We start from the raw sequence: 19,301 nt of genomic DNA on the forward strand, positions 1-19,301 counted from the left end.
TAGATAGATAGATAGATAGATAGATAGATAGATAGATTTCTGCATTTTTACAGTGTATAACCAATCACAAACGATTCTGTTGACTTTATGAATGCAATGGCCAATCAAAAGCATTCAAATGAGTCATCGATGAAACACCTGGAGTTGACTGAATTCTGCTCACTCACGAATTCTCTCTCATAAAAAACAAAATGCAAATGTACGTGTGATGTAAGTATAAGAGATTTATTCATCATACAGTGTATAGACGGCTTCACTGATTATAACGGGAGTGTTTTTTAAAGAGTGTTTTCATAATACTCATGCTAGACTGAAGTCAGTGATGTTCTTTGATAATGTAAATGTTCTTTGCTCGTTTTCTGTATCTGCTATTTGAATAACTGAGGAAATGTAAGCATTTTTTCTATTAAATTGCTATCATGTTAAATACAAATTCAGTCATATTAAAAACATTAGGCTGCTTTTAGCCTTATGCTGTAGTTGGATCACTGTCCGTCAATTAAACTAAGTAAATAATTAAATAAATTAGCATGATAATATTTTGTATTGACGATCTCATAGGCTGATGATAGGACAATATGATAATTGAGCATGTCGCACAACACTAACAGATAGAAACTTCCATTTTAAATTAAGGGGATTTATTTATTTAGTTAGTTAGTTAGTTAGTTAGTTTTATGCTATACATTGTAATCTAGGAAGAAAGGTAAATTATTGATGATCAAGTAGTTATGAATGATTATATTCTCAAATTTTACATATAATAATTATTTCTAAAAAGTAATTTTCCACAATGTGATTTTTGTTCCCTAAATCTGAAAGCAATTTTTTTTTTTTTTTTTTTTTTTTTAAATCAAAGAACAATCTGAAGTTTCAAAATACCTTCAACAATGGAAACATGGCATCAACTTGAGCGGCTGTGACTAATGTCAAAGCATTTTCTTGTGACATCTACTTTCCATTTGTTTGTCTCTAAAACATCACTCTTCTAAATAAATGCTGAGCATCATGTGGAAACACCTATTTTCACAGGGTAAACACAAACATCTGACCCGGCATCTGTCCGTTGACACATAGTCACTGCTCTCTGTTAGATTGCTGGAAACTAAGACAAACAACAGACCATATGCTTTGGGTTGTGCTGTGTGCCATCCTCTCTCCCCTCCGCCTCACTCCGAGGGACACTAAAGTTCAAAATTTGCTAACTCACTTGTGGTTCACCACGACCATTAAGTGTACGCTTCACCACCAGCTCCTCACATACAAACACATTTACATCAATGCTACTTTTCCTACGGCTGGATCTCTGCTGACAGTTCCATACGTCTCCTATTAAAGGAGCAGACGCTGGGCCTGTGCTGTGGGACAACATGAGGGATTGAGAAACTTCTGAGTCATGAAATACACTGGTGATGAAATACGGGCTACAAATTATGTCAGTGGAAAACATTATCTGTTGAACGGTTGAAGTGAAATTGCTTCGGTATGTTTAGGTAAAACAACAAATGATGCCTGATAGATTTTTTTTTCTTGAGCCGAGAAACTATGGAATTATGTTTCCACCCTAAAAAATAAAAAGCAACTGTGATTTCTCACAATTGCAACTTTATTTCTGGACATTGGGGGTTTATATTTCATAAAGCCACAACTAAAGTTGCAAACATGAGAAGGAATTGCAAATTTATATCTTGTAATTTTGACTGTTTCTCACTATTGCAATTTTTATTTCATTCAATTGTGATTTTATAGCCTATCTCTCAGTGTGACTTTATTATTTTTAACTTGAGATGGAATTATTAACGTATAAAAGTCAAGCATAACATACAAAATGTCAAAACAATTTTTAATTATTAAAATGTTGATAGACTGTTAAAAATTAAGACATAAAAGGATACAAACATTTTCTAAGTGGCAAATGTTAGTTTATTTTATCTAATGCAGTGATATTCACATATTTGTAAGTGTGTAAATACGTTTTGAGGTCACTGTAGTACCACAGAAGATATCACAATAACGATTTTTTTTTTTTTTTTTTTTATTGTGTAAAGCATCTTTTGATTGACAGACTCTTGGCCATAGCAGAGCAATGCAATGACGAAACCTTTAGACATAGAGTGACAGTTGCATTTTGCCAGATCTTCCTCAGATGTCCAACCACAACTAGCCTCACTACAGCATCTCTCAGTATTTCTCATATAGTAAGCAACAAGAAAGAGTCTCTGTCCATGTCTCTCCCAGAGGAATAAGGGTAAAGGATTGTTTGTTTTTCAGCTGAAGCCAATACTCACTTGCGTCTCTTTTTTGGTCTGTGTCTGCCCTCATGTTCAACATGGCTGTGATTACAAGCCTGGCTCTGGAGGGTGAATACCAAACCGCTGCCTGTTAAGCAGCCATCACTGATGTAGCCCACTTGTTTGTCTGTACTTAGCAGCTCATCACAGCTGTACTCCCTCCAAACGTAACAGGAGAACCCCTCATCCATCATAAAGAACAGTCTTTCTTCTTCTCTCTTTGTTTCTCTCTCTTTTTTGTTCAAGTGCCGTCATGAGAGAGTGTCAACAAACAGTCACAGGGTCGTGGCAGAGGGTAATGGCATGTTACTTCGGAGGTCTTTCATTCCTCACACTCTGTATGATTTTCCTCTTTCAGCTGTCGCCTGTCTTCTCTTTTAGTCTTTCACTTTCCATCTACCTCTCTCCCTCAACTTCTTATTAACAATGACTTTTTCTACTCAAAGGTATGTGTGAACATTCTTTTTGTCCCCAAAGGTGAGCTAAATCTGATAACGCCTCAATGAGGGACAACCCCATTTGTAAAAACAACATATAAACACAGTAAATAATGTTTTATGCTTGTTTGTTTATATATATTTTTTAATAAACCAAAGATTTCTCCAGTCTTCAGTGTCACATGATTCTTCAGGAATCAGTCAAATTTTATTATTATTATAAATTTTGAAAACAATGCTCCTTAATGTTTTTGTGGAAACAGCGATTCATTTTTTTTCAGGAACGAACGCCCGAGAGAACAACATTTTGTAACATCAGACATTACTTTACTGTCTTTTCTTTCAAAAAGTTAAATTAAAAGGTTTTGGATCACTATTTTTTTTTATATCAAGGCTGCATTTATTTGACAAAAAAATTTAAAAATAGTATACCATGATATATTATTAAAATGTTTACAATAATTTAACAAAATATAATTTATTTATGTGATGCAAAGCTGAATTTTCAGCAGCCATTACTCCAGTCTTCAGTGTCACATGATCCTTCAGAAATCATTGTAATATGTTGATTTCTTATCAATGTTGGAAACAGACATGCTGCTTAATGTGAGATGATAGTAACATTTTGAGAGGGTAGTAACAGGTTGTAGATTTCAAGTAACTTTTAAAGGGGTCATATGATGCTATTTTAAAGATCATTATTTTGTGTATTTGGTGTAACAGAATATGTTGACATGCTTTAATGTTCAAAAAACACATTATTTTTCAAATACTGTACATTATTGTAGGTCCTCTATGCCCCGCCTCTCTCCAACACATCGTTTTCAACAAAGCCCCCTCCTTTGACAAGCGCAGTCTGCTCTGATTGGCCAGCTGACCCAGTGCATGTGATTGATCCCAGACTGAGTCTCTAGCTTTTCATACTTTCTGATTTTTATGCCTGTGGTTACAAAAGTGGAAACACAGAGTGGAAAATGAAAGCAGGAACCATCCATTCTCTGGGGAATCCAGTCAAATAAGAGTAAGTCGGTCATTGAGAGAATACACATACACGTAAACACACAGACTCATACACTCAGCAGTGTTCTCTATAGGGACTTCACTGAGACCGAATCAACTCCCAGACTGAGGCTCTAGCTTTTCATACCTTCTGATTTTTATGCCTGTGGTGACAAAAGTGCAAACACAGAGTGGAAAATGAAAGCAGGAACCCTCCATTCTCTGGGGAATCCAGTCAAATCAGTGTCAGTGAAACCAGACACTTTCTAAGATGCAGGATTGTGTGTGTGTAACACTACATATCTGTCGTCTGTGTAGAGACCTTAAAACGCCTTTTGTTGTACTTTATAATGGTATTTGACAAGATATAACCATTTTAATTATTTTAATTATTTCATATTCTTGCTCAAGGCCAAAAGTAGTTTGACTATAAATTGTTTCAGCTTGAAAACAGCAAACCAACTGGGGTTTAAAGTTTCATTGAGATGCTGCAAGTTCAATTTGCATGTGAACGACATGCTGTGCCAATTGTGTGTCGAGCGGAGAAGCACATGCCTGTGTATACAAACAATCTTAACGTACCACATCATTCACAAACAAATACTCACATCTGAAACCACAAGCGAGCTGAAACCTAATGTGTAAGAAGTATGTTTCAGACCACAGCCCAAAGTTTGTCACACGTACACACACATTTAGGCAAAAGGTCCTGACACACACGTGTGAGGCCTAGCACTCTCTCAATAACATCTAGCATTCCTCCACAACCTGGTTCACTGTGTTACAAGATACAAGATCACAGAAAAGAAGATAACCGAAACAAAAAAGAAAGAGAGAGGGATAGAAAACTACAGCGAATTGTGGGTGACAGCACAAGACGTTTTTTGGGGGTTTGTGAGTGTCAGCCCATTGAAGATGTGAGGCTGGCATCCGTCTTTATTGGAAACATCTGTGTAAAGGAATGTTTTTCTCTGGTAAAACATTCCAAATACTGTCCCAAAGCCAGAGACTTTGGTGTTAGTCTAATTTAAGCAGCATGTTGGCGAGAGCTCTTCAAGCTTTGATCACATGCGGATCGTTTGCTACAAATTGAACAAACCCCAAGCTGCAGTCCTGAAGGATCACAACCATGGATTTGCTGAATTAAATGCTCGGTTGAACACAGTCCACAGATGAAAAGGAAAGTTGCTGTGACGAATCAGATTGCGGGGTTTTCACCTAGCCAACAGGTCCTTTCTTTATTATTACGTTTAAACTTAATCCATGCCTGGGCGGCAGCTCTGTAAAGTAAAGTAGCTGAGGGATGAAGGATCATGTGCTGAAGAGAAACATGCAGAAATCACCTGTCTGTCTAACACCAGACATACTGGGCCAAATCCCTTGAGCAACAGTCTACAGGTAAAAACAATCTGTTTGACTTTCCTTTTAATAATTCAGTTTTTTTCTCCTTTCAATTTTCCCCTGCAGCTTTCCTTTCCTCTACGAATATGAGTTAATATATAAAACAGTTGAATCTTAATTTGTGTTTAGGCCCAGCATGCATCCCTCACTATTCCAAAACACAATGTGCTGCTACACAAAGAGCAGATTCCTTTCTCTCGGGTGGACAGCTCACTTCACGTTTGGCAGTGTATGTGATTTTTTGGCCTGCTTGTTGTGCCACGGGTTCCAATTCCCATCTGTTAAATCAAAACATGTTGGACAGGAAGGAGTGCTGAATATTTTTCTCTGCAGATGCCCATGTGTCCTTATGGAAATCTGAATTACACAAATCCCATGACTGCAATAGTTTTTTGCATGTGTGTAAGCTTGAAGTTTAGACTAAGTTTATATAAAACAGATATGGAAACATATTCACCCTCATAAAATTAAGTCAGCTTGCAAGTCTATGATGGACTAGGAACATATGAAGAAAAAGTAATGCTGTTTGCCATTCCATACTCCAGGGTCAATATTAATAATCTCAAATGCATTTACAAACATATACTGCCATCTTAAGTTTGGGGTCAGTAAGATTTTCAATAAAATTAAGTCTCTTATGCTCATGGAACGATTACCGGTTTCAAGATAAATCATGATAAATTCCCCCAAGGTTAGTATTTCCATTTCATATTTTAATTTTATCATTAAAACCATATTCGATTACCGCGATTTGAACAACTCAGGATAAATGAATACTGTCCAGCAAAGTTTAGTTTCTCATGTTTCATTTTGTGTGAAAACATGGCAGAAAACTGTGAGGGTTTTAAAGGAGTGCTAAGGGAATTATACAAATAAATGTATGAATGAATTAATTGTATGAATGTACCTCTGAAGTTTCTGACTGTCTTCAGAAAACATTCAATGGCATTTTGTTTTCATCTACGACCTAATAAAGAAGTGTTCTTAATCGCAATGCTGCTTTGTTAATGGAGGTTACGGGAAACAGCTGTAATTCTGCTGTTCCATAAGCGACCACCTAGTGTCAGAGAGTGGATTTACAGAGACTTACATTTACATTCAGCCTGTGTGCAGTTTTTGTCTGGCCAAACAATGGACTGCACTTGCTTTCCTGCTGTAAATTTTGACCGGTTGATGAAAAACAAGCTTATGTGGATTCTACATATTTAAACAATTCAGATAAGGTATCTAGAATTATTAACTGTTTTCCATTTTCATATATTTTTAAATGTAATTGATTTTTGTGATGGCAAAGCTGAATTTTCAGAAGCCCTTATTCCAGTCTTCAGTGTCACATGATCCTTCAGAAATCAATACGCTGGTGCTCAAGAAACATTTCTTAATATTATAACATTTTAAAATGATTAAGCTACTTAACATTTTTGTGTATTAATGTATTAATGTATTAAATATTTTTCAGTATTCTTTGAACAACATTTGTTTGAAAAATGTTGTAACATTATAAATGTCTTTACTCAGTGTCACTTTAATCAGTTTCATCAATTTAATGCATCCTTGGTGAATAAAAGTATTCATTCTTTAAAAAAAAAAAAAAATCCCAAAGTTTTTTAACGGTAGTGTAAATTCTGCATGACCATCCTGATTTCCAAAGTGCCACATGTTTAAACAGTCATACTTTCAAACTGAAAATAAATTGGAGACTTTGTTTTGTTTAACAAGGCTTTTTCTTACGTTAACATTTCAAGTAGAGCTCAAAGCTTTATCTCTAGTCAATGCCATCTCAGCATTCCTTTGAACAGAGGACCTATTCCAAAATATAATACATCAAATTCGAACATTCCAGCTACACATATTGGACATGAACAGGGTGAAAGCAGTTGGTTCCTCTCCAGTTTATCAGAACGTGGCTTGGCAGTTTCATACAGTAACAGATTTCCAATATTATGCTTTTCAGATTGTGCCAAGCAGATCTCAGCAAGCTTGACATTTTCCTTCATATTCAGCTGCCAGTCGTAAATTGAAATACCTTGCCAATTCCTAGCGAATGGTCATTATTGATGAGTCCAAACACAGCGTTTGGTAAAAGTAAGAAAAGATTGAAATCTGTGTTTCTGAATTAGCAAGCATCTCATGAAAACACTGTCAGAGGCACACCACACGACTTTATGACCACGCCAGCTGCAATAAACACAGTACAAATGTGAACTGTCAGCTAAGCATTTGCAAATGCTATGTCTTTACTTTAATTACGTCCCAGTCATGGTCATGCAAACTCTCGCTGGAAGTCAGTTTAATTGAAGGCTTGGACGTGCGCACTGTTGTTTACTGAACATAAAATGCCTCCCGAGGACGCGTCGGGCAAGTGTTAGTGTTTAAACACAGACACTGCTGTCAGCCACACTAAGAAACACTGAGTGGGATGATAACTGAAGGGACATAAAGTAAAGCAAAGACAAAGAGATGAGATGACAGTGCAGAGTTTACGACCTGGATAAACAATTGCTGGCCTTTGTGTAAACAGAGCCGATCTGCAAAAACACTGAGGACAGTTGCCACTATAGAAATTTCCACAGTGATAAGGACTGCAGGTTTGCTTAAGGACAACGCCCAAGACCAAACACTTGTTTTGAGGCAGTTGTTAAAATGGCCGCCAGTCCAAAGGCGCCACCGAGGAGAACCAGAACGAACTAGCTCGACAGACTTGAACTTCCATGAATTTACTAAATTAGCATTGACAAAATGCTTCACTGAACCAATGCTGTAGAGCTATGCTGTTTTTAGTAGCATTAGTTGTAGCTGTTGGTTTCATGGATTTGGCTTAAATTCAGGGTTTAGCTAGTAGATCGATATACATTTATATATCAAGGTATTAAGTTGGTAGTACATTTTGTTCTGTAAAGCTGCCTTAAAAATGTACATTATGTATTGTGCTGTACACATGTACATATAAAGACTACAAAGAGACAATTTCCTATTCTCAACAAACATACAGTACATACACAAAAACATATTTAATGCAAACAAGATCAGTAACAAATCCACTCACATTTGAAATCTGCAGTTGCACATTTGGAGTCATTAATTAACTCGTTTGACAGGCACAGATTTGTTGTCTTGTCTTACAATGCCTAACAGCAAAATCAATCATTTTCTCCGTTTTTGCCTTGAGGCACTAATGAGTAATTGACATTTCTCTAAAGTTAAGAAACACTCAATCCTCAAATGTTCTCATCCTCTGCTCCATCCCTCTCTCTCTCTCTCTCTCTCTCTCTCTCTCTAGCCCAAATCTATCATCAGTTGTGCTTAAAGCAAAATGCACTGTTTAGTGCTGGTAGAGTACTAGTACTGTGATGCAATATCCAACTCTTTACATGCTTTTACATGAATACGCAATGTATGTCCTTCAAATTTAAGACGAAATTAAGAATAAAGTGTGTTTGCTTAATATCTAATACTTTGCTCCTAAACAAAGCGGCACTGGGAGTTTTAAATACAGGCAAACACAACTGGCCGCCTGTTGTAAAGCTGGGTCTTTGAGTCCTGGCCACTAATAGGTTTGTGTTGACGTATAAGTGGAATTCTTGCTACGACGCCGGTACGCTGAGATTAGGCATTGGACTGTTATCGATGTGCCTATCAGGGCCAGACTGTAGGGTCCAGTTTCAACATGAGCTTCTCATGTGGACTGAATGCGGGGAGCTCAGCCGGGAGGGGATTAGCCAGGAGGCCACGCTGAGCGATGCAGAACATTTGAGAACGCTGAAGCAGGAGAGGGGGTGTGAGACAGAAAGAGGACATGTGACCTTGGGGAATAGACAAGGGTGGAAAACTAGACAGGTCATTACATTAATCTGTGGCCACATGGCATCGCAGGCATTTGTTTAAAGAATAATAATGAGAATGAAGGAACAAGATCACAGAGGTACTGGCAAAAAGAGCAGGATTATGGATTTCTAATGTGTAAACATTTTCATTAATATGACCTACCATATTAAATACAGAGCTAATGTGACCTCCAATCTCTCTTTGAAACTGTATGGCTCAAGTTTGCTACCTGACATCTGTTGCTGACAACATTTAGTTTTGTCACCAACAGTTTTGCAGATGCAAACACGCATTTTGCTTACAGATGCTTTGTAATCCAAGTAATTTACAATAAAACGCGTAAAATAACAATTACGTCAGCACACATGCACCCACTTCTACATCATTTCAACCCTCCACCCAGTCAGAACAGGCTGTCACTTCAATCAGCCAGGGGTCAAGGGTCAGCAGGGTCAAATACCTGACCCCCTCTGTCAGAATGATGGGCTATGGTCAGTGTCTCTCACGCACAGTCTTCACTATACACTACATATTTTCGGATGAATAAATTAGGATTAATTACCATATTATTGGTCAGATTATGCTAAAAATGAAATAAAATAAAATAAAATACATGGATGCAAAGGAATGCACACAGAGAGAGGCGCACACAGCACTTCTCTTCTTTCAAGATATGGAAAATGAACAACGTGCCCAGTTTGTTTACTCATGTTAACAAGATAATCTGTGAGTCGGTAGCAAATTTTATAACTCTGTTTTCACAGCCTCTGGAGCAGTAAAGCACTCAGGTAAAAGACGGAGTGATTTGTTTTTAATGAAGAACAGAGACGGGGGACAGCATCCTGGGGATCCCTAATGAAAGGTTACACCACACTTTGAAGAGTTTTACGGCTTGCACAGCTTTGAGTAAATCCAAACTAAATACTTATTATTTGAAAAGGTATTAAAAGGGCAGACTCTGTAATGTGAAGGGGTCTGGTGGTGATTAGCGAACAGGACGGGAATCACGGTTAGGAATTTCATTTCAAACCCCCGGCTCTTTTGGAATTCCCTCACCTGTTGGGCTCAGTCCTGCAGCACTGCTTAAACTTCATGAGACAAATAATCCCATATCTGAGTTGCTACAAGCATTATCGGCTTATTGTAAAACAGAAGGCATATGGGAATATGCAGTATATATATTCCTAAACATGCTCTCTAAAGTCTTTAAAGAAGTGTTTAAAAAGTTCAAAGAGTTGAATGGAAGTTCTTGGAAGTCCGCTTTACTGCATCTAACCAAATTCCTCACTGTCAGCTATGGGTTCGGTCTATAGAAGGATCATCTCTGACTAAGAGCTGTTGACCTCTGCAGATGGAAGCCTGAAATGCCATTGTGTTTTAGGTCAGGAAGATCTTAGCATGGACAGGAAGGAGATTGACATATCCTGTTTGACTGCTGATACAACTTCTTTGATTAATGAGACAGGCAATGACATTTATCATGCCAAAGATACATAATCCAGGTTGGAGGATGCATCAAATGGAATATGAATTGTTACATAGAACAGGTATCTCTTAATTTACAGACAAATATAGTATGTAGCGTAATTTTTGATTTATGTGCTTTAGTTAAACTAGGAGTTTCAGAAGCTAAACTGAAGACAGCTGGAAGACAGCTCAGAGGTCAGGTGCTAAGCATTCTTTCAGAGAGAAAGGGAGAGGCAGATGGGATATTGTTAGGTCATTTGTAGGTTTGTGTATGAGTGAAAGGCTTTCGTCCAACCATGAAACCATCAGCACACCTGCCACCTGATCAAAGACCAGCAGCTCAGCCAGCAAACACATACTAATCTGTGTGTTTATGTTTGAGAAATGCATGAGTGTGTTAAAGTGAACAAAAGGATACAGAGAAGAAAAAGAGAGATTTTGCAAGCATAATATTTTTTTCTTGTAACATTCACTGTATTTACTATAATAATAGTGCTTCAAATGCTCCAACAAATACAAAAAAAATGCTTAAAAAAACAACAAGATTAGATTAATATAATTTAATTTTATAATTACAATAATTTAATAATTATAAATGTAAAATTTTACAAGTATAAATAATTGTATACATTTAAATTCTCCCTTCAGTTTCTGGTTAATCCTTTTCTCTTTCAGGCATGACAGATTGTTGATTTTTTGTATCCTTGTATTTGTTTTCTTTATTTTCCCTCCCTGTGCTCTCTCCTTTCCTCCTTATTCTGAGAGTTGCGTGTTCTCATTGCTGCTCTCTGATTTAGAACGGAGCTTCAGAAAGCTTGTCAAGTTCAAATCAAAATGCAGAATGAATACTTTACTGCTGAACACATGCTACGTGTGTGTGTGTTTGTGCGTATGGCCTGTGCGATGAGGAGGCATCGCTCTTTTCCCGCTCTCTCTTTGTCAGCTCCAGGGGTTTCCGTCTGTTGTCACAGAGATGCGTGGGTGATGTCAGCATGTTCTGTACTGCCATTTGGTTCAAATGCAGCCCATAATGATCGTGTTTTGTTCTCTTCATGTGCAGACTTTCTCCAAACTCTACTGCATAAAATAACTCCTGTTTCACCTGTTATCAAAAAGAAGACACTTGAAAACTCTAAACTCAGCTAAATCAAACCCCACTTTAATACACACACACACACACACACACACATGTGACAGAAACGATGAGATAATTCCCAGTTGGTCATACAAACTTAAAAGTGCCACATCATACATTGTTTAATAATTTATTTTCCATCTTAAGGTCCACAATATTATGCTATTTGAGGGTTTTTATACCAAAATAGTCATAATTTAGTGTTACATTACTATTGTCTACCCTCTCACTGACCCGTAGACAGGCCATTTTTGCTGCTGTACCCTTTAAGATTCCCATGTAAACTCTTCTTAATTTACATAGAAGTCTTAAAGGTACAGCATATCTTATCTGACTTCCCTCAAAAAATGTGTCATAATGTATGCACTCTCATCATGTCATTCAAAAACTGTATGACTTTCTCTCTTCTGTGGAACATACAGTATTTTGACAAATCTCTCACTATTTCTAATTAATTAATTATTATTATTTTCATTAAATGAAAGTCAATAGTGACCAGAAAGGTTTGGTTACCAATATTCAACAAAATATATATATATTTTTTTTATGTTCCACAGAAGAAAGAAAGTCATACAGGTTTGAAACAACACAAGGGTGAGTCAATTATTTAAAATAAATTTTAATTTAGGGGTGAACTACTTCCCCTTTGAAGGTATCAGCAATATAACAGTAACATATTTTTCTGTCATTTAGAAATAATACATTCAATTCTGCTTGTTGTAGCTAGTTATGGAGTAAGTACTAACCCCATGTCTAAAATAGCATGTACAAGTCTCATATAGATCACAGACATACAGTACATAGACAAGCACTCACACTCCAGATGTTAGCAGAGGAAGATTTGTGGTGTACAAATACGCACAATCCAGCCTAAATGCTACATCAAATAACATAACAAACATTTCAAACAAATTAAAGAGCCATATACAGTGGTAAAGGCTCTCTAATTTCAACGCATTAAACTGCAGATACTCTTTAGGATCACATCTAATATCAAACATTTGCAAAACAATATATACCTCAGTCTTATTGATTGGCAGTAATCGCATGAGGAACATTTTCCACAGAGAATCAGAGATCAATATCACTGTCAATCTTCATCTGGTTACTTCTCACTCTCCTGACACACACAAACACATTGACTATTACACAACGTCCCCTTGCCATTTCAACTCAAATAACCCAAACAATGAGGCTATGACCTGTATTTGACAGTCTTCATATATTCAAACCACAAACAATTAGCCGCTAATTCAACACTCATTTTTGCTAACAATGCTATCCTCGTTCTGCTTTTCACTCCTTTGTTCGTTCACATGATATCTGTATAATCTTTCTAAAGATGCCGGATAGTGTGCTGCTAATTTTGTTCATGAGTTAGCAGATTAGCGGTGGCTAGCACTAAGAGGTCAGTATTGAAGCATATCCCACACCACCTGTTCTAACCAATCAAACTGAGGCCTACGGTGCAATTATGACATTTAGTCCTGCGGATTATAATTTCAAATAAGTGTTTAAAGCATTCTCCAACGATCAAGTGAGAGCTGCAAAGAATCAATAAGAATAGACTGGAGATAATCCATAGGAGAGGGAGACACACACTCGAGTGGCTGCGGGTGTTTGTATGGAGTGGATCAATAGCTTGTGTTAAGTAGTGGAGAGGAGGTCTCATTGATGAACTAATGCTTGTTCGAACTATGTCTTCCTCTCTCTCTCTCTCTCTATAGATCTCTCGCTTCACTGGGTCAAGCCGAAGGGCCAGGTGGTGTGGTAGAGACACACACACACACACACACACACACACACACACACACACACACACATACAAGAGAGGGATGCAATGCTGCCCTTGCAGAAACTGGCTTATTCTGGAGCTGTTACGTGTGAGATGTGAATTATTGGGGGTTTGAGGAGCCAGAAACCTCTTAATTAGTCAGTCATTGTTTAAAAATAATGTGTCAGTTGTTATATAGTTATTGTTAGTTATGTTTAGAATTATTTATTTACGATTATTATACATTTTTGAATTATGAATCTTGAAGTTTCATTCAGGTTATTCTGTTTGACTTCATCTAACCTTGCATTTTCATTAAAAAATCATCAGGGTCTATAGACTATAGAGGTCCTAGCTGTGATATCATTTCCTGTTTATGTAAAAACACACACACACACACACACACACACACACACAGATGGCCTCAGACTCTACCACCTTCCAATCTGCCTTCCTATCATGCTCTCTGAGCCCCAGTATGACATTCTTGGAGGTTAAATACTGCCACGCCCCCCTTTAACCTCCTCAGCACCTGATTGGACACACACATGCTCATCACTGCCGGAGCAGTAGAGCGCTGCCTCTCATTTGGAAAAAGAAAATGTTTTCTTTTTTACGCATGTCATTGCTAAAAGATTAGTAGATACACCTCACGCTTTTCATTACAAAAGGTGTTTTTTGTAACACAGAATAGGTGGAAGAGTGTTTCGGCATCACGCAGGAAGTCTCTTCTTCACCTGTTCGCTTTATTCTTTCTGTTTCTGAAAACAACAACTCCTGGATCCATCGCTTTCCTGTATCTCCTCAAAAGACGGTGTGATGCCTTCAGCCAACTCAGCTGCCAGGCAAACAAACCCTGTTGTGCCTAAACAAACTAAAAGCACTGTGAAGCATCTTCATAGTCAGCCACAGACACAAACATAACACATCATCCTGGAAACATTCCCCTCAGAGGTGTATTTCCCTGGAGCTCACTCCGCCAAGAATGGCAAAGAAGGCTAAGGAGGGATAGTACAAATGCGAAAGCGTGAGAGAGACAGCATATTAAGAGAGTATCTAATGTAAAGGTACAGAAACAGACATGGCACATATAGATAGGTGTGTGTGTGTGTGTGTGTGTGTATTCATTTTCCTGCCGAGTCGTCACCTTCCTTCCTCAGTTCAGCACCTTGTTACTCCTGCCACTTGACGCCTCATCGTACTGCACTGCCTATGAATAATATACGAGCGTGCCACACTACAGAAGATAAAAGAGCACGCTATGTACCCTGGGTCAGAGAGAAAGAGGAAGAGCCAGAGAAAGGCAGAGGTAAAAGAGAGAACGCTGTAGGAGAAAAGGAGGAGTGTAGGGTGCCTTTGCCAGGATCTCAGCCCTTGTCCCGTCTCCCCACTCTTTCATACCAGCATCCATCTTCAGCAAAGGTGACAAGACACATCACTGTCAGAAGCAGCCAGCAGCCACAGTTATTCACCTGAACATATGAACATATACACACCTGCACACATCCGCTCCCTCTAGAGATATAATAAGTAAGAAGGCTTTGGCCCTGTGTGTGCACTCTACAGGGACGAGGGCTCCTGTGCCCCCAGACTCCTTCTGAGGTTGGCGGTGTGAAAACAAACAACACTTTTGATCATGGGGTTTCACGTCTCACCTGGAAATGTTCATAGGAAAGACGTCCCTTACTGATACAGGGTGAGAGAGTTCAGACGTTCAAGGGTTTACACTCTCTCTGCTAGGTCTTTTCTGTTTTACACACATGCATGCAGACACACATTCACACTCTTACTGTCAGAGGCATTATGCACCTTTTTTTTTCTTTTTGAAGGGATACCTATGATAGTCCTGGCTCACTACTTTCACATATTGCGATAAGACATGATCCAATAAATAAATAAATAAATAGTATTAAGTCATATTTTGAATGAAGTTTGAAGTTGCAAGCATGAGATATAGAGCCACAATTATGAAAAAAACAAGGTCAGAATTGTGATATATAAAGTCACATTGTCAGATATAAAGTTGCATTTTCACATAAAGTTGCAATTACACAAAGTTGCAATTGTAAGATATATACACAAAATTACAGGAAACAAATTCACAATTTCAAAATATACAGTCACATTTTGAGAAATAAAGTTGCATTGACAGATAAAGTCACAGTCACCATATGCAGAGTTGTAATCATGAGATATATACAGTAGATGCACATATCATTAACAGTAGCAATATTACAAAGCTGCAATAGCAATGTATAAAGCAACAATTATGAGACGTAAAGCCACATTGTCACATTAAATCACAATCGCAAGAAATAAAGAAACAATTTTCCTTTAATTTAGGTGTAAACAGGCTTCCATAAAATCTTTATTCTATCAAGACCTAATTCGACTTAAAATAAATGAACTAATTGAAAAATTGCAACTGAACTTGATATTCAAAGATCACAACTTATTTTGTGGTGACAGAATTTTTAGTTTCAAGATAATGATCTATGGAAAATGAGACACAATTGGACTAACCACTGAAGTAAATAAATTACTTCTGCCACCGCATTTTTGTTTTTTAAACTTAGAATTTATTTATCACAGATTGATTCTCTCTGTTTTTTTTTCTCATAAAGTCGCATTCAAATTCCAACTGTCTCAAAACACAAAAACCCTCAGTCTGAAGAGGCATGACAATTCTGCACCAGTCCACACACTCTCAAGATACTGATTCTGATCATACAATCCCTGATTTCACTCTGAGAAAAGCCCAATAAAAACCACGTTTTCACATGCTACAAGTCGTTCTCTATTCAAACCTGCAAGCTTTACGTCACACCAGCAGCTGTTTAGTCATCTGAAGTTTCACTTAATTTTTTATAGTCGGCCATCACGCGTTTGGCATGCAACGCTCTGGCGTGTAGTGTTGGGTTCCCATTGTGAATTTTGAGTATTGTCTCACAGACAGAAAAAAATAAAAACACCATTCAATGCACATATCCCCTTTGGAGCCAGAGACAGAGACAATGCCACTCCAACGGCTAGCGTCTGCAATGCGATGCAATACTTACACACACACAATACAGTGTGTGTGTGTGTGTGTGTGTTTGGGGTAGTACAGTGCTGTGTTTTCATAGCTCAAACCGGCTACCTCCCGCTCACCTCTGGAAGACAAGGTTAAGACGGATGGACCTAATTAAAAAAAGCCCCTGTCTTCAGCTGAAAGGCAGCAGGTTTCTTTTACCGGCTCTATTGTGGCTGTAATTATGGGGTGAAGTGATTAGTTCCCCCTGAAGGCAGAGAGGTGACAGACAGGCGAACCTGCGTAACCCAAGTAACCTTTCAATATTACAGTCCTGGCCTATTGTGACGCCAGCGAAGAACTAATTTCACCCAACGCGCTGATCTCCGTTATGCTGTATTATGTCCCTCTTAATCTCTTATTTTATTTCTCTCTCTGATCCAACTCTATCATATAACAGAACATTAAAAATACCTGCTAAAAATATGCACACTTAAAAGCTAAAGGTTAATAAGGAGGTCCCTTATTTTCCTGGACACTCCCGAAACATTGCTCTTGGCACTAGAGAGAAGGAGGATGTCCAAAACACGGTCCGCCCAGCCAAATGGATCCATGGGCCAGACAGAAGAGTCTGAGCAGATGACACACTACTCAAGCCGTTTAGCACGCCAGGCACTGCCAGTCTTTGTGTGAAGACTTATTTATATAAAAACTGTATGTGCTAGCACATGCAGCTATAGTACATATATGAATCAATGACAGTTTGCATCTGTCTGTGTGTGTGTGTGTGTGTGTGTGTGTGTGTGTGTGTGTGTGGATCCTTATCATAAAGATGTACATTAACAATCACTGAGTTATCAATCGATGGGCGGTACGACTAGCTTATATAACTGTAGGCAGCTGATTATCATGGGAGAGAACACCACACTGCTTGTGTTTATTGTAGACAAGATGGAACTATGTGTCTGCGGCCAAACGAGTCTTTTCTTTTTAAATCAAGTGCAGCTGTTTTGGCAGTGATGTCATTTTTTTGGTTAATAGTAGGTTAATTCTAAATTAAGAGACTAAGTTCCTTTCATTTAATTGACACTATTGAAATGTATTTTATAATATTACAATATATCTGTGCGAGTGAGTGTGTGTGTCTGTGCGAGTGAGTGTGTGTGTGCACGCGAGTGAGTGTGCGTGTGTGTGCGTGCGAGTGAGTGTTATGTGTGAGAGAGTGTGTGTGAGAGAGTGTGTGTGAGTGTGTATGTATATGAACGATATGACAATCGGGGTCATTATCATGCCAGCCGGTGCCATCGTTGGGTAGGGCCCTGGCGAGACGCTAGTGAGATACGTGCCACACGCTTTGAAGAATTGCACTAATCTGTGTTTATTAAGTGTGGGGTAACTCGAGTCCAGGAGATTAAATAGAGATTTGAGGCCGGAGCTGAAGCACCACGTCACATGCGCTTTCTCCCCGTCTGACCACACAGGAGCATATGGAGAGAGAGGAGGTGTGAAAGACTCATGCTGCCGTGAGGAGAGCAGCTGCCAATCACAGGCCTGTTTGGGGGCCTGAGCCACTAACAAGGGTTTTCTGTTCATGGAGTTTCTCAATGACCATGGCACAAGAACAAAGATCAAAACATGCACATGGATATGCTTGCAAACACACACACTTGCTTCAGACAAATAACACGGACTGTCGGAAGTGTGTCTGTTTCTCATCTTGCCTCGTATGGTGTAGAGAGTATGTGTGTGTGCCTGTGTATGTATTTAATAAGCTGTAATTTACATAGTATACAGGGTGCAAAATCACTCCAATTATTTATGGACAAAAGCTCTGATTGGATAATTACAATGAGAACACGCATCTGCTCCCTGACACACATTATTAATGGCGGCTTTGTTGTGCTGCTCACTGTAGAAACAGTAAACTGCAGCCATGGGCGTCGCTAGGCCATTTTAAAATGACTACTCAGTCCCCCTAAAATTTTGCGATTAGTTCCATAAACTGTACACGAATTCGTGATCGCCTCAGTCCCCTTTAAATTTCATATGAAAACGGCGGCAGACTCTTTCAGTGCATTCTTTTTCAATCCGCAGACCGCGGCGGCGCAGAGCGAGAAACAGAGGACAAGGTGTGTGTTTATCTAGATTGTTCTGCCGTGAGGAGAGCAGCTGCCAGTCACAGGCCTGTTTGGGGGCCTGAGCCACTAACGAGGGTTTTCTGTTCCCGGAGTTTCTCAATGACCATGTCACAAGAACAAAGATCAAAACATGCACATGGATATGCTTGCAAACACACACACTTGCTTCAGACAAATAACACGGACTGTCGGAAGTGTGTCTGTTTCTCATCTTGCCTCGTATGGTGTAGAGAGTATGTGTGTGTGCCTGTGTATGTATTTAATAAGCTGTAATTTACATAGTATACAGGGTGCAAAATCACTCCAATTATTTATGGACAAAAGCTCTGATTGGATAATTACAATGAGAACACGCATCTGCTCCCTGACACACATTATTAATGGCGGCTTTGTTGTGCTGCTCACTGTAGAAACAGTAAACTGCAGCCATGGGCGTCGCTAGGCCATTTTAAAATGACTACTCAGTCCCCCTAAAATTTTGCGATTAGTTCCATAAACTGTACACGAATTCGTGATCGCCTCAGTCCCCTTTAAATTTCATATGAAAACGGCGGCAGACTCTTTCAGTGCATTCTTTTTCAATCCGCAGACCGCGGCGGTGCAGAACGAGACTGAGCCCCCCTAAAATGAAAATCCTGGAATCGCCCCTGACTGCAGCAAAAACACATTGTGGTGACTCAGCTTGTAATATTTCAGGCAATTTATATTTTCATAATTGCATATCCCAAAATACAAAACAAGAACAATATGATATTAAAATAATCATGTGTAAACTACTAATGTCTGGTGTCAGCAAAATTGTTTTTGTTTTTGTTGTTGTTTTG

Source organism: Sinocyclocheilus anshuiensis, unplaced genomic scaffold (assembly GCF_001515605.1).
Source record: "Sinocyclocheilus anshuiensis isolate Anshui unplaced genomic scaffold, SAMN03320099.WGS_v1.1 scaffold354, whole genome shotgun sequence".
NCBI classification, from domain to species: Eukaryota; Metazoa; Chordata; class Actinopteri; order Cypriniformes; family Cyprinidae; genus Sinocyclocheilus; species Sinocyclocheilus anshuiensis.